Below are 12,434 nucleotides of genomic sequence, written 5' to 3' on the forward strand. Positions count from 1 at the left end.
CGTTTTATCTGTTAGGCTACATATGTTTCGGATGTTGGACCGTATTTACGATCTAACAGCCTCGTAAGACCTTATAGACACGGTTGGTTAGTATTAGGAAGGAATTGATTTTAGGAGGAATATGGGAAAGAAAAAAAGGGTAAGAAAAAAGAAGGAGTGTTTGGGGTAGGAGATAATAGAGGGGGAAGCCGGGTAATGACAATATTTTCAGTTTCTCCCTCTCTTTTCTCTTTTCTCTTAACCATCCTCTCTCCCCCTCTCCCCTCCCTATGTCCACATATCTCCCCCTAAGCCTTCCTGAATCTGCTACCCCCACACGCACAATACAACCTAATATACTTTAAACTTAAAAACTGAAATATTGTCATTACCCGCCTTCCCCCTCTTTTATCTCCTACCCCAAACCCCCTCCTTTTTCTTTCTCTAATTTTTCTTTCCGTATTCCTCCTAAAAACAATTCTTCCTAATACTAACCAACCATTTCTGTAAGGTCTGACGAGGATGTTAGATCGTAAACACGACCCAAAACATATTTGTTCTGCAATAGTATTGAACACTATCTTCAGGTGTTTTTCTAATTACCAGTTTTACCATTGGCAGCTCTTTATTTGTAATTAAACAAAAAAATCGATCACTGTAAGAGTAGTAACTACATTTTTTTCGTAAATATCTATTTCCAGATAACATATGCGAGCGGACGTCCTATAGACCCGATGACAGAACTGCCCACTATCAATTTACTGGCGAAAAGGTTTACTTGGTGCGAGACAGCGAAACAGACTGTCTATGCATGACAATATAGAAGCTGAAATTATTGAGTAGATGACTCTCGTAAATGATACCTCTGGATTTTACTTAGTGCTTCGCCAAGCTGTTTGTAAATAACCAAACACATCGTGCCACTAAAATAGCTCTCAACGTGTTTGTCTTTAATATGTTTATAGAAATAGACATTCAAATATATTGTGTGGAAGCGCTAATTCCATAGCCCAGACGTAAGATATTCTGACGAAATATTATATAGTAGTATCGTCGACACCTAACTCAGGATATAGGCTAGTCTAGCTCCAAAAAAAGCTGTGATATCGCAAATAAGATTACTCTGAATGTCAATTGTGAAAAATGTTGTTCTTTGATAAAGTGATATCAGATGTTATATCATGATTTTGTTCCTTACCGTGAAGCAAATTTGTAAAGAAACCAAAGGTCGAAGGGATTTAAAAGTATGTAAGAACATGCATAAAGGATACCATTTGCAAATGGCTATCCCATATGACATGCGTAAGAATTCTCACTTGTATGTATATGAGAGTAGGTGTGATACTTCAACCGCGTTCTAGTCCAGTCGAATTGTATATATTGCGACATGGCACAACATTATATATATATATATATATATATATATATATATATATATATATATATATATATATATATATATATATATATATATGTTGAATGGATCATATATTGAATAATGGAATAAAAGCTACATTTAGGGTATATAGGGGGTCGTTTTTATGCCAGGGCATTTCGAAGCCTAATGCTTCTCACCAGAAGAGTAGAGAAGGTGCTAGGTAGCATGGGGATGATGCGACGTCTAGCGTAGGGTGCATTAGGGACGGAAAAGATTAAGAGGAATTATAGAAAGTTGGGGGAAACTTTATTGAATTCTAAATAAATAAGGATAAGATTTTTATATGTAGTATGATATAAGATTGTACATGGTCTTTAACGTAGTGTTGTGATTAAGGAGCATGTGTATTAGTGTTAAATTGGGGGGTATTGTTTCTGCGTGATAATTTATTTTAACGGTTTGTGGGATGTCTATTTTCTATTGAGTGGTATTTTTAACTGGTGCCACCTAAAGGGAAAATGGTGGCTAGTAAATCGCTTTGAGGGGGGCGTTATGCAAGGTTGTAAAATTGAAAGGTAATATGCGGCATTATTTTTTCTGCTGTCATTATATAGGGAGTATGATTATAAGGGGGGCGGCCGGAAATTAGGATGGCAATGACTATGCGTGCGTTTAACTTGATGACAAAAAGTTTAGGATACTAATGGTAATAATCAAAAAAGATAGTAGCAATACTACTACGATATACATATATTTAAAGAGAGAGAGAGAGAGAGAGAAAGAGAGAGAGCGCGAGAGAGAGGCTCGTTTGGTGTAAAATAATGTCGTGTTTTGACGCCCAAATATTAAAAAAAGTCCTTTCGTTATAAACTGTATTAATCGAAATCAAAACCATTAGACTCAACATATTGCCAACGAAAAAACAACTTTCCTCTCGTATTAGCATGGAGATCCGTGTTCTGGAAAAAATGAAGTCATTGAAGGCCGATTTGGCAATGTCCCGGCTTTTGATGCACGTTCGCTCATGAACTCGTGACATGCTTTAAAATGAGATAATCAGCGAACGAGAAATCCAGTGAATTATCCAGAAGAGTCTCGTAAACTGATTCGTTTACTCTCTGCACGGTCAGTTCAGCCATATGTGGCCGAACGTTTTCATGGAGGAAAAATAATCCCTTCATATTTACCTTCTGGTGCATTTCGTCAATTTGTCGGCACTGCTTCTCCGCCGTAATCGTGTAACCCGAATTAAGACATGCCACAGACAATCCAACAGTTGCTATGATGTTTCTAGGTACAATTTTGGTTTCAGCAAGTATTTGGGAGCTTCTTCAGCACCAAACACCTGTGCTGAACGTCGCTGGTTTTCGTGTAAGATCTACACCCGGTCACAGATCACAATCCGCTCAAGAAATCGTTCGGTGTTGTTGCGCAGAAGGACCGTAGAAAACACTTCAAAACGACGATTTTTGTTATTATCGTTCAATTCAGGCGGCATCCATTATCCAACTGTTTTACTTCCCTCTTTTCTTAAATGTCGAACGATTAATGGATGGTCGACCTCGAGTTAAACAGCAACTTCACGTTGTGTTTCCGAGAGTCAGCTTCAATGAAGGCGTTCAAATGTTCGTAATCAATCGTAGTAGGACGATTTCATCTTCGAGGGTCTCGTCATTATTGCGAAATGTCTTGAAGACCCGTCGTGCATGATGGTCTTTAGTGCTTATTGGACAAAAAGCCTCATTAATATCACGAGGGGTTTCGGCAGTTTTTCTGCCTCGTTTGAACTGGACCAAGAAAATCCTACGGATTTAAATTTTGTCCACGCTGTGGAAAAGCCTGCAAAAAAAAATTAACTGTAGAGATTTAGAACGGAAATAAATAACATCATTCAACAGAGCGAAAGTAGCGCATCAAAAAGATATATAACTGAGCTACATCTGTTCTTCAGATGCGGCACTTCCATTTCTCGTTCTCTTTCAGTTGAGGCGAAATCCTTCTTGACGGAAACTATCTTTATTTTTGTACATTTTCTCCGCGTTAAAAAAAACGACCCTGGTGGCTAACTCTGAACCGTGGGGAGGGGTTAGTGTTAGGGTTAGGGTAAGGTTTAGGTACATATATCAATGAATAACTTAACAAATCATATATCATTTCGTGAGAAAACGATAATGTTTTTGCACCGACCCAATATAGCATTTGTTTTTTACATGTTTGTTTTTATATAACTTTATATAACTTGGCCATAGAAACATTTTTTCACAATCGCTGTCTGCAAATCAGTATATAAATGAAATATACTTCCATACACTATATTTTACTTTAGAATTGTTTTTAGATTTTACCGTACTATACATATGCACATATGTGTGTATAAATACATTAACCCACACACAATATATATATATATATATATATATATATATATATATATATATATATATATATATATATATATATATATATATATATAGTACTGGGGGGGCGCCAACCTTTAAGCGAGCGTAAAAGACGCTTAAATATATTTTAATTGTCCAGATTTAGTATATATATTTTTATAGCGTCGTGATTTGACATGTGAAGAAAAAAAAAAATGAGCGCTATCAATTAGAATCTAAACCAAACGCAAAACTGAAAAATACAAAAATGTTATCGTAACCACTGTACAAGTATGGCACACTTATGGGTTTGTTAAACGTAAAAAATAAAAATAAGTAAACAAAGATATATATGCAATATATGGATTGATTTTTCTCATTCTTGCGCCATATTTGACTCCTTATGAACTATTTGACACCTTATGAACTATTTGCCCCCTTATAAACTACTTCTAAAAAAAGGCAAATAAATTGATGGGTCGAAAGGCCCAATCATTTTAGGCCCCTAGCGCCTATTTCCGACTTTTTGTTAGGACGAGATAAGGTTTGAAAATATAGAAACCGACAGCCGAATATATAGTCCTTTATATATTAAGACTAAATAATTTAAAGCGTTAAAAATATATTTCGTTTTCGGAAAAGAGAACACAAGGAAAGTGGACTGTCGTTTTTATATATTTATATGATTTTGTTTTTACTGTAATGAGTACATTATTTAAGAAACGTTCTTTTTATTGTTCGTTAGCCGTTCCAATTTTGCCCTTATTTTTACCCCTTACAAACTAAAGTTTTTAAGGGGTAACAATAGGGGCAAAATTAGAAATAATCGTTATATATTTTGTACTTTCATCAAAGTTTGTATTTAATTTTTTAATCAGTTCTCATGCGTTTCACCTTGATGTAGTGATAACGTAACCGGCTTTGAATGTTACAGTTTTGCGTTCACTTTAAACTGAAGGGGGATGACACTCTGATATATTTTTTCATAGTTTTCAAATTCCCACACTGTACAATATATAAGAAATTCTGGCAAATTAGAATGGCATATTTATGCGTATTTTACGATCGGGCAAAGTCGCCCGCCGACCTTCACTGTTTCACAGCTGATCAGTGCGGCTAGACAGGACACTACATCAAGCCTAGGTTTGAAACCCGACTGCCTATTCGACAGTCAAGGCTCCTAACCATTATGCTAATTGGCGGCTGCTGAGCCAGTCGTGAATAAGCGATCTTTTGACATTAGTCAGCTTCGTAATGGCACAATTTAAAATTTTGTGGGAACTTTTTAGAGATTTATTTGCAACCCTATACATTTTTGGGCAGGATATTTTCCAGGAATAAAAAACTTACCCAGAGGCGTATATGGCGACCATATTAGGTTTTAAAAATGGCCGCCGTAAGATGTACGATTTGTAATATCTCGACTTCTAAATAAGCTGGAATATTGATTTTAACTACTACACCTACATTTTCAGGGACTAGGAAGTCAATAGTGGTAGTTATAAAAAATTTCTCAGATGTGCATATGGCAGCAATGTTGGAATTTACAAAATGGCTGCCGTAAATATATGTTTTGTAATATCTTGGTCTTAAAATAAGCTAGAACAATGAGTTTCACTGCTAAACCTATATTTTCAGTGTAAAGGAAGTCAATAGTCCAAGTTATCATTTCATCTTTTGTACTCCACCCATATTGCAACACATACTCCTGAATATGGGCAAAATACATAAGAACCCTGGCAGTTAGTCAGATGCTAAATCAGAATTATTTTTATTGAAACGCCTTTTAACTGTAAATTATGAATATTTGTGCAACCATCTTAAACATTATAAGATGTTTGATTATATTCTATGCATTATCATCCAGAACAACATCATCATCACCATCGCGTTCATACATCACAGCTTGTGAATCTTCATCCTTTTTTGTATCGCTTGACTTGGCAAGTACGATCAGCTGTGCAAACACGTCCTTGGTCTCCCTCAGATCCACAGAATTGTCTCTGAGTTTCACTGTAATATTCTTGTTACCAACAAGGAACATCGTGTTGTTCTCTTTCTTCACAGAGGCACAGAGGCTGGCATCTGCATTGATACGGTCGGACCCGTAATCCTTACACAACTTCTATCCAGTGAAATCAACATTCAAGATCTGTAGGAAGGTTTCCCTGATCTTGTCGACTGTACCACGTGCCGTCTTCGCTGCACTTGGTCCAAGCTCATGATGATCTGTGATTCTGCCAGCTTCCATGTCAAACTTACTCTTGAACTCTATTGACATACGGGAAAGTTCTGGTGTGGCCAGAAAAAATCGATGTCTGACATTGGTATTGTTGGAAATGCCTATTATGCCAGAGCAGTTTTCATGAGAAAGAAAACGGCGATGTGAAATGGCGTAGCTATGATCATTGAGAAGATTCACCTGCTTTTCATTGCGTGTGCCATGGTGGACAGTTAGTGCCAGTTCCAGACCCTGTGGGTTCCTTCCTGCACGGGATGACATATGTTGATTAATTTCTACCTTACCTGTTTACTGGATTTGAACCCGTCATGATATTTTGGCTCACCGTCAGTGTTGCTCGGTCAACAGGTTGGGTTCTCTTTACAGTTTCCAGCTTTTCATGATTCAATGGTTAAAGTTGTACCATTCAGCTGGAACATCGTCGTTATCACTAGATACCTGGTGACAGCTCTTTACAGTAGCTCTTAGAAGGTTGAAATACTTTTCCTTATCACCTGTGCTGCTTTGCAGATTGTCTTCATGCTGTTCCCCTCCTCCTTACCAGTAGCATTAAGGTATTAACCATGTCCTCTTAACATGCATCTGGGGAGTAGAGGACATTTGGCTTCCTTATGCTTGGTCGAACAGACTTCAGATCGGGAAAATAATTAAGGCGCTTTTCTTTCAGCCATTTCCTACTGAATACGGGTACATGACTTTCAAAAACTTCCGACATAAGTCGTTTCAATATAATCCATCCGAAGGTATGCTTTGTTTTTTTTTCTACATCAATAAGATTTATCAGCTCAAGCAATGGTTCTTAAGCAGTTTTGTTAGTGTTAGTATCTCCTCTCGAAGAGCAGGAAACAACTTTTTGGTCCAACAAGCATTGTGGTATAGGACGTCAATTGCATGTGCATCACCTGGTGATATGCAGGTGGTCAACCTATTCTTTAATGCAGGATTAAGGGACCTTTCCACAAAAGCTTTTAATTTTTTACCTGCACTCTGTCTTGATCTGGTAACGTGTTGGCCATTGTCCTGTTGGCAGAAGAATCACTCTTTCTTATCCAGTGGAATTGTGTGTGATTGCGTGAATGGTAATTCAGAACCAGATATAGAGGGGTTTGCAACATCTTCTTCTGTGCTACTTCTTTTCTGACAAGGTGTTTTTGCAGTATAGTGTCCTGTAGATAAAGCGTGTGCGTTGCAATCTCCTGCATTTGTATTTCAACTTTGTTAGTTCGCTCGAATGACATGAGTGATGCCAGGTAGCCCCCTCTTCACACATTCTTTCTGGTGTGCAGTTCCACAGTCGTCTCTGGACTTATACATAGTCCCCATCATAAAAACTACCCCTCTCTAGAATTACTTTCAGTACAAGCCCATTGGACTCTAATCGAGGATGTTGCACCAAGACGTCTATCTTTTATCAACAGACTGACAGAGAATGTACTGCTTCCATTTAATGGACTCCCTGGTTGACATGCCTCCTCTATACTTTGCGACACATCACTCATTCTTAATCTACAAAAACAGACAGAATTACAGCAATGTTAGAATATCAATACAAAAACTGCAAGTTCTCAAAGTATCAAAGATAAATAAAAAATTTGAATTACCGATATAAATGCAAGATTTTTAGGACTATCTGAAGTATAGTTTTATAAATGATACATCTTTTTATAACACACGCATTGCAATACAACAACACCATATTAGTTTTAACCCAGTTATGCATGTAAAGGGTAATGCTAATATTTTGTTGATTTATAACTAACACCATTGGCTTCTATGACCGCGGAAAATATAGTTTTAGGAGTTAAAATCAGTGCCCAAACTTATTTAGAGGCTTGGTATTACATAACATATATTTTACAGTAGCCATTTTGTAAATTACAATATGACCGCAATATACACATCTGGAAATTTTATAGCCATTAACATTGCTTTTCCTGGGCGTGAAAATCTAGGTTTAGTAGTTAAAATCAGTGTTTCAGATTATTTAGAAGCCGAGATATTACAAAACGTACATTTTACGGAGGCCATTTTGAAATAAAATATTGCGGCTATATTCGAGTTTGAGCAAACGGAAACATTGATTTTCTGATTCCTGAGACAAAAACCTTTCCAAAAATACATAGCTTTTAAAATCTCCAAAAAGTTCCCACAAAATTACATTAGGAACCTTACTACATCGTCTGAAATACCTAAGCTCGATTCGTTTACACGAAGAGCATCGCTTTATACGCTAGTAGTTATTGGTGTCTCACTTCTGAATATTCTCAGCTCAAGATGAGGAGCATTATAGTCTTATATATCCATATATATATATATATATATATATATATACATATAGATATAGTAATTTATAAAAATATATATGGAGATTAAGCTACACTGAATATTCTGCGTTTCATCTACTATAGGATTCGTCAGGCTTATGAGCGAATTTTGTGCTTGCCTCTTGTTTTTATATATGTTGGGGATTTCTAGTTAGCCAATCAGCTTTCTAGTATCCACCGCGCCCCCTCCTATCAGCCAATGGGCATGAATCTTATCGAACAAAGGATCTGTTTTATAACTAGGTTAGTGGTTTAAGGTATATCTTTTCCTTCCTTTTTTATATATATAAATATACCTATGTGTACACACATACATGCGCATATATATATATATATACATATACATATATACATGCATGTATGATCGTTTATGTATATTCATGTGTATTAAATTTATTTTTTTCTATTGTTATTGTTAGTTTTAAAGCTATTTTGTATCGCTATCCTCGAGTAAGTTGTATTTTGTGAACATAGTTGTTTGCTATTTCTCGTCTACAGTTTAATAGATTTTGAGGATCTTCAAAGTACAGGATAGCAAATTTTTCATGGAGGCATAATTTACATGGGTCGTCTAGATGTCTGCACGTAGTAGCTTGTCTCATTATTTTCCATTCGACTACCGGCGAATGTCCGCTTTCTTTGAGTTCCCAGTATTTATTCGCTAGTGTTGTTTTTATACGGTGTTTTTTTATTTTTGAATGTACTTTTGTGGTCATAGTATCGGGTTTTGAAATCTAAGGAAGTCATGCCTATGTAATATTTCTTTTTATTCGGGTTTTCTTTCGCAAATAGTATTGCTTGATAAAATACACTTTTTGTTAGACATTTATTTTGGACTGGGCAAAGTGTGCGGTGTCTAAAATTGCATTTATCTTGTTCGTTATTAGTATTTTTATTTATGGTATGGTTGTTCTTGTCCGGGGTTGGTTTGTTATTATTATTATTATTATTATTATTATTATTGTTATTATTAATATTATTATTATTATTATTATTATTATTATTATTGTTATTATTATTGTTATGATTATTATTATTTCTGCTAGTGTTGGTTTTATTTCTATCATGGTGTCTTCTTTTGTATTGTTTATTTTATTGTTGTTTACATTGTTTTCATTTAGTATTTTGTTATTATGTGCTTTAATTATCATCTCTAAATTTTAGCTACAACTGTAAGATAACTTCACTGTATTTTTATTGAAGATTTTGTGTAAGGGGTTGGTTGCGGGAAAGTGTTTTTCAATAGGATCTAGAATTTTTTTCCAAGTTTTGTTTTTAACATTTGAGTGTATGGGGCCGTATACCAAATTATAGTTATGTTTCTTCTATTTTTAATTTTATTATAGTTGTTGGTGTGCTGTTGTTTATATTTGATATCGATATTTTTGTATCCACTATTTTTTAGGGTTGTTTCTTAGATATTGATTGACCTGTTAAATGCATTTTCATCGCTTGAGTTATTACTGAGTCTACTTACGATCGAGTTAGGAATGTGTTTTATAAATGATGGTGGGTGGTTGGAATTAGGGCTTACGTTAATTGGAGTAGCGTTATCTTGTAAGTATGGTTCATATGTGTGTGTATCTAAGTTTAACGTGACGTGCAGGTAGTTTGTTATTTCTATGTTAGCTGATACGCCCGATTTTAGGCCTAATTTTTTCATTTCTTTGTGTATGATTTTCTTAAAGTTTTCTCCCTTGACTTTGTTGGAGTTTTTTTTATTATAGCTAGTCCGCCATTTCTATATAGGCCGATATGATGTCTCTGCAGAGTCTCTGGCACCCATCGCCAAATCGAACGAATTTTTCATTTCAGTTTTTATCCATTGGTTATTTTTATTTATTAGAACTGATTTTCTACATTTTAATTTATGTTGATTTCTTCTTTTGTTAAACTTAGATAAAAAAATCTTATGAACCATACTTAAAAGATAAAGCGATGAAAATGCATTAAACAGGTCAACCAATATCTAAGAAACAGCCCTAAAAAATAGTGGATACGAACATATCGATATAAAATATAAGCAACAAAACACCAACAACTATAATAAAATTAAAATCAACTGTGTTCACAAAATACAACTTACTCTAGGATAGCGATACAAAATAGCTTTAAAACTAACAATAACAATAGAAAAAAAAATTAAATACACATGAATATACATAAACGATCACACATGCATGTATATATGTATATGTATATATATATATATATATATATATATATATATATATATATATATATATGTGCATGTATGTGTGTACACATAGGTATATTTATATATATATCTATATATATATATATATATATATATATATATATAAAAGGAAGGTAAAGACATACCTTAAAACACTAACCTTGTTCTAAAACAGATCCTTTGTTCGATAAAACGCATGCCCATTGGCTGATAGGAGAGGGCGCGGTTGATACTAGAAAGCTGATTGGCTTACTAGAAACCCCCAACATATATAAAACAAGAAGCAACCACAAAATTCACGCATAAACCTGACGAATCCTATAGTAGATGAAACGCAGAATATGCAGTGTAGCTTAATCGCCATATATTTTTATAAATTACTTACTAGTTCTACCTACGTATTGAGCACTTTTGAAGTAAATACTTAAAGTTTACGCATGAATCTATACTATCGTATATTAAATGTATGTGAGTAAATGAAGTAGTTATATATATATATTTATATATATGTATGTATATATATTATATTATATATATGTATATATATATATATATATATATATATATATATATATATATATATATATTACTTTGATTTTAATTTCTATTAGACAAGAACTAATAAATACTGCTTTTTCGCAAGCAATTTTCCTTGGTAAGGTATGTCGAGTTCTCAAAGATAATAGGGTGTACCGTATTGAAAAATACTAATGATAAAAAGGAGCTGCCTAGTTAAATGTATATATATATATATATATATATATATATATATATATATATATATATATATATATATATATATATGGGGGGTGGGGGTGGAAAATTTTGACTTTTAATTCATCAGCTACTATACATTTCTAACTAAACGCATATAATAACGTATGCTCAAACTCTTACAAGCGCATATATATATATAGTGGCAAGTTATGAATATATAGAATAAAAAAAACGTATAAAAACCTAACTGGTTGAACGCTATATTGCTTAGGCTTTGTGTGGAATTATATAATTGTATATAATAACAGATTAATGTTTTATCTAAAAAAAGGTAAAATGAAGACACTAACTTACACTAAATTAGGAATTTCTATAGTATCGTTTTAAGCAAGACATATGATATATGAGATTAGCTAACTGTCAAACACAGTGGACACAATGTAGCGATGAAATTTACGTATCTTGAAAAATGATCGATTTGACAATTAGCAGAATGATCATGGATCAGAATGTTTGCAACACAAAGTTGCACACACACTCGAGTAAACATGAAAGTTAATACAATATGCTCGCATTTTCTGTTGTAAGTGCCGGTAAGTTACAGTATATACTATATTTATATACTGCGCCTATGCTAAATATACGAGCTGTTTTCAAGATACACAAACAGAACTACGTTTAATCAGAACGAGAGGCAAGACAATAAAGATAACGTCCGACGTGAAGTATCCATTACGCATCAACCTGAAAGGTAATAAAGCAAATAATAAGGAAATTTAAATAAATTATAGAGGATGTGCTGTTACTTACCGGCACTAACACCATAGGATACAAAAACTTTATGGTCAATTTCATGTTTACTTGAGTTTGTGTGGGTGGGTGGGTGATTTTGTAGCTAACATTGTAATCCGTTATCCTTCTGCCAATAGCGCAATCGACTCGTGTTATCGGTACATAATTTTCATGTCTACTTATATTAAGAAGCAAGTGCAGTAAGATTAATTATAATCATGCTCGATTTTAAGAAGCATGCCCTAAACATTACGACTGGAATAACATCAGAGACGTTATACTCAGGGTTGTAAGAGATATTGCAAATAGAGTTCAACGCTTTCGAAAATACCAACTAATGATAGATAAGATTTGACAGAAAATAATTAAAATCAAGAGATATGTTGTTTCAAAATAAACTAAAAATTCCGGAGTGAGTTTTTTCACT

The sequence above is a fragment of the Euprymna scolopes genome, chromosome 4 (genome assembly GCF_053919585.1).
Source record: "Euprymna scolopes isolate OS-2025 chromosome 4, ASM5391958v1, whole genome shotgun sequence".
NCBI lineage: Eukaryota > Metazoa > Mollusca > Cephalopoda > Sepiida > Sepiolidae > Euprymna > Euprymna scolopes.